General features: G+C 37.8%; 2 long non-coding RNA genes across 2 annotated transcripts; both read right to left on the bottom strand.

Moving 5' to 3' along the window:
- Positions 1-1,066: 1,066 nt before the first annotated feature.
- On the bottom strand, positions 1,067-1,952 carry LOC124676595. The gene is made up of 2 exons (XR_006993701.1): positions 1,657-1,952; positions 1,067-1,275 (listed from the first exon to the last, which is right to left on the bottom strand). It is a non-coding gene; the product is annotated as an uncharacterized LOC124676595 (long non-coding RNA).
- Positions 1,953-2,856: 904 nt separating this feature from the next.
- On the bottom strand, positions 2,857-5,117 carry LOC124676593. Its single transcript, XR_006993700.1, has 3 exons — positions 4,750-5,117; positions 4,418-4,580; positions 2,857-3,006 (listed from the first exon to the last, which is right to left on the bottom strand). It is a non-coding gene; the product is annotated as an uncharacterized LOC124676593 (long non-coding RNA).
- Positions 5,118-5,354: the final 237 nt, after the last annotated feature.

Genomic DNA, 5,354 nt, shown 5'->3' with positions numbered 1-5,354 from the left:
TTTAGCTTTTATGCTTTTGTATAAGCTCCTCCACTAAATTATGCTTATTATATCGAAAGAGGTAGCACAATAAAAAAAAGCATAAAAAGAAAATTACTAATTCCAAGAAAAAATGTATCTATTTCAAGACAAAAAAAAGGGTTAATTAGATAGATGGCCATTGCAATTTCCAACTATTTGAGAAACGCCACTACAATTTTCGTCTTTTGAAAACACCACTACAATTCTCTGTACGTTCTACAGACAACATTATGTCTATTTAATCACACATACTGACCAAAATATACTTGTATTTTGTCCAAAATAAGTATAAGGGTGGGGCCTATTCACTTTAGCTTGATGCTGGGACACGGTGGCAAGCTCCACCCGAAACAAAAATGAAGATTCGCATCTCACTCTCATGTATCGTGGGCAGTTCAGACCGGAACTCTAAAACACCGGTGTCTATTCTTGGTAGAACACCGGGGGTAGCCAGCTCCTCCCGTAATTGACTGTATTTCTTGTCTATTCTTCGTATGTGTAACGGGAACTTGCTCAACCGATTTGAGTTTCCGCATCTCAGGTTGCTAGTTTTAAGCTAGCATAATAACGTATATGCCTAGGACAAAAACAAATGATGTAGATGATGGCCGCTAATCCAAATATGATTTAGCTGACCAAATTGATAATGAAAAGAAATGTATTACATTTTGACGATGAGAACATGTATGAGATTTAATGTATGAGATGTTGAACTTAGATCTTCAACGTACATATTTAAGACTAAATATTATTTTGTTCAATTTTATTCTATCAAAATTTTATCCATTTATTTTTTAATTTTACTGTTACCTTCCTATGCTTTTTCAGGTGCAGCCCACCATGTATACATATCTAAGCTAAAAATACAAGTGTATATTAGCCGGTATAAGTGTTTAAATGGACGTAATGGCTTTTATGGAATGTATATAAAATTGTAGTGGCATTTTTCAAAAGACGAAAGTTGTAGTGGTGTTTCTCAAATAGCCAAAAATTGCAGTGGCATCTATCTAATTAACCCCAAAAAATCGGTTCGAGATTTTATATATGCATTACCAAAATACATATATAGAAAGTTTAGTAAACAATATAAGTATAAGTATGTACAAAATCACTGGTAAATGCATAGGCTTTAGTCTCAACAAATGTCAAAAGAGCTTGATTTTCCTTCCGAGTCAATTCATCCCAACAAAAAAATATTACCAAGCTGTAGGAACTTCTGCATCAGTTGCCAAGATCTGCTCCTGAGAACATAATCTACGAGGAGAAAAAAGTCAAATAAGTATTTAGCTTTAGCAGCCAACATTTCTCTCTATTGACCTTTCTTCTAACTCAAAAAAATCTATGGTTAATCACACGATTATTTATGCAATGTCACACTTAACTGATCAATAGATGTAGAATCTGTGATTTTTTATAGCGATCGTTTCATGCCATATTATGACATGTTTTCAATTGGAAAAGGAACAAGAGAAACAAAACAATTGCTGGACGCACTAAGTAGATGGTTTCGTAATTGAATGGAGCAGGCTCAGTTCCACAAAATGACTGATTCGCAGAATATAAACGCAAATGGCATGTTTCAACTTTAACCAACTGCCAGCCAATAAACGAAAGGATATGCAGACTGGTTTGTACCTTGTTTAACTGAAGAAGCCATTGATTTTGCTCGGCAGCAGCAGCAAGCCAGACATGTCATAGAAACAGTATTCTCAAGTAATCACATAGAAGTATGCAGAGTTTAGTTGCAACAGAATGAGAACAGATTAGTGTTTGGCATACCCAACATCACTGTAAATAGCAAGCTTCAACCCTCGGGCGTGCCCATAATCTGCAAGTTACCCTGAGAAATATACAATGGTCTCAATACTGAACACTATAAATGGCGGCATAATTCTCTAATTGTAAAATGTCTTGGGACATACTATGCACACGCACATGATTTAGTTTGCACAATGTAGTAGTTAACAGGAATATATTAATGTACATATCAAGATTAAATGGATTTATTGAATCCTGTAAGAATATCTAGTCAAATAAATATAAATAAGGGGAGCCTCCAATGCAATCTCAAGATTATTCACAGGATGCCTTCTGCCACTGCAGCTACAGCCCCACCGTAAACCAAAATCTACACCAATGCTTTACTCCTAGAAATAAAATGAGCAATGAATTCTGTGACAGGGACATACTAAAAGATTTAAATCTACATCATAGAGCTTAACAAGAAACAAAACCCAATGTATAGTTTGTGCTGCTATCTATGACATAAATAAATCTATACCATACTTTCTGCAAGTAATTCAATCAAGCACTCCACCAGAAAAAAAAAGTTGAAGATATACCTATCACTCTAGAGAAATAGCCAAACACCAAACACCTCACCGTACAAACTGTGCATACATGTAAAAAATAAAATAAAGAACATTGCATCAGCTGGGAGAGAAGGATTGGGAGAAGCTCACAATCGTCTCTCGGCCATGCTCGTAGTCACTCGATACGTGCGCAACTTCCGAAGCTGCACCTAGTCTTGAATGGCACTTCCGCAGAAAGGGTGCTGCGGCATGCTCAATGGCGCTCGAGCTGCCGCACGCTCGATTTCGCTCGAGCCGCTGCTGACACTCTCTCACCACCTTGCATCCACTTGATTTTTTCTCACTGGAATTTTATCGAAAAGGTGTTGTACAAAACAAATAATGCCGATGACAGTAACGAGCTAGGATAAATCTATGCCTCCATTGGCAACAGAGTGGTAGCACAAATTTCTTAACCTAGAGGAGCAATACATGCAGTCTGTAGAATACTAATTCCCAAGGGAACTGTCGTCTGTCGCCATACATTTTCTTAACCGCACAGTTCGCAATACATAGCAAGTGACTGGCACTAAGGTGGCTTGCTGTCTTGCAGAATCAACACCTGGAGCAGTCCCCTAAATTTCCCCGTCCCAGAGTCTTTGTTCACGATGAAGTTGCCCATCGGCAGCCTAGTCTGAACATCACAAAAAAAACAAAAACAAAAATAAGGCACGTCGGAAATAACTGGTGCACTGCACTCAAACTGGTGTGGACCGTGGACGCACGAAATAAGATATTGTGGTTCTCTTGTGAGCAAACTGTCACTAATCAGGCCATCGGGGATCAGATTTTTGAAGGATTAGTGTTGATATATATAGGTTTTGGAGATATAAAGGAAACTGAAGCTGTTTGTTTTGAATAACAGCAAGCAATACTGTCCTGATAAGGTCATGCAACAAGCAATAACCAACAGACAGTGAAGCGAAAATTTGGTTCTACCAGTGTTGTTCTCTTACAAAGAACGGAGCCACTTCTTTCATAACGAGAAACTAAACAAAAATAGGGCTGCCACTAACAAAGCATATCCAGACTCAGCGGCTGGGTGCCACAGCACACACCACATAGTGAAATATAAGGGAGTTCATAACCATCGCTTAAACTATTATATAAACCTGAACCTGCACATCATTCTATAACCTGGAATGATCGAAGGATGGACATTTCAATATGAGTATCCTGGCACTGAAGCTACACAACAAAGATATGAACTTTAAAGACTATAGATAGGTCATGTTCTCCCCGTGATACCTTAATGAGCTTAGTGCATGTATTTATTTTGAGTACTACATCAGAAGAGCTTCATTTTAATTTTGTGGCCATGTTGAACACTACATACTTGTTAATTACATGTAAATCCAATAAGCCAATTCTCATATTCAGAAAAATTGTTATTCCATGATGCAAAACCGAGCAAAGATGAATCCTGATGCTAAAATTGACTATTTGACGATCTGGTAACTAATATCACCTCAACTTTATGCTTATGAGTACATAAATTAAGGTTTCCATAGAAAGTACCACCACACTACAGCCATGCCACTCAATTAGCTTTGAAAATAGGAACAACTAATGAAATCCACATTCAAAAAATACAAACAATAAGTTATTAGTAAAAAGGAGGTATCCACCTTTAGACGAAGGTGTCGATAGAGTAAAGCATGTCAATATGATGATAACCAACTTATATTAGAAATTAGCATGAGCAACAAATATTCAAATGCTGGATCTAACAGACAAACTTATATTAAATCATCACAGGTGACCTTACTAATACCAAAGATTCTCGAGATGGCTCTATAAAATATGATCTAACAGCTGTAGGTACATATCATAGAGTTGTATCCAAAATTTAAAAAGGTTAAACACAAGACAAGGGACAACATCAAATTCTGTCACACCAAATGCATGTCAGCTCATACTTGAACTGTTAGCTAAAACCAATATTAAGAAACTAATGCAGTTTTCAATTGGCACGCCTTTTTTGGGGATAACCCAAAGAAGAAAAAAAAGGAGAGCTAGAAAATATCCAGCACACATGACATTACCATAATCTCCACGATGACCCATCAGTATAACCTGGGGCAATATGAGAGCATGTCCAGATCTTGTGCGGGCACTTCAACAAGGTGACAGGGAGCTGGAGTGCTTCATGGACAATTGCAGCCATACTTCGCTTGTTATGACTAATCTATGTCCAACCATTGTTCACTCGTTCGGAGAAATCAACACTATCATGTAGAAGGAAAAGAGGCTCTGCTAGCTAACCCACGGAGTGAATGTGTTAGTCAACACATCAAAAGGAGATACCAAGGCTAAATTCACTATTAGGAAAACTGGAAACAAATAGTTCACAATACATAACCAACAGCGAACCTACTTTCAGGAACTGTAGGCCAAACGATTGCAGGCACGCACCAAAGACTATTGTTTGGCTTTCTTTGACCCTTCTTGCTATGGTTGGGCCTCACCAGATCAACGGTAATGTATTCTGCAAAACCTTGCGTTTACATTCGCAAAGTAACACTAACATACCAATATGCATATGCGCAGCAAAGAGGAGTAGCTCACTGACGTAATTGGCAAAATCAAGGACCCATTTTTTTTTGTCATCCATCTATGTCACTTTATGGTGATTTAAGTCACGACAAATATAACATAGTTTATCTTTTTCATAGAATTCCAACAACCAAGATTTCTGTTTCTTCAAAAATACAAATAATCAAATCATTTTTCTGCATACAACACTCGGATAAGCAAACCGAACGAGAAATCATACGTTCGGCGAGTCGACGCCAGGTGTCGCGGCCTTACGAGGAAAAATCAATCGACCAGGAGCCCCACCAAAAAATTCAATATTTGTTGTTGTGTCTGTAGAACGAGGAAGAAAACCATTATTTTCCAAAAGGTCAGCAGTGTAAGTGTGTAACACGAGCAAACGGGAACCAGCTATTTCACATAGCAGGATATAAACGGAGGTGCCCG

This window comes from Lolium rigidum, chromosome 7 (assembly GCF_022539505.1).
Source record: "Lolium rigidum isolate FL_2022 chromosome 7, APGP_CSIRO_Lrig_0.1, whole genome shotgun sequence".
NCBI lineage: Eukaryota > Viridiplantae > Streptophyta > Magnoliopsida > Poales > Poaceae > Lolium > Lolium rigidum.
Note: the sequence above shows the minus strand (reverse complement) of the source record. Positions and strands in the feature narration are given on the sequence as shown.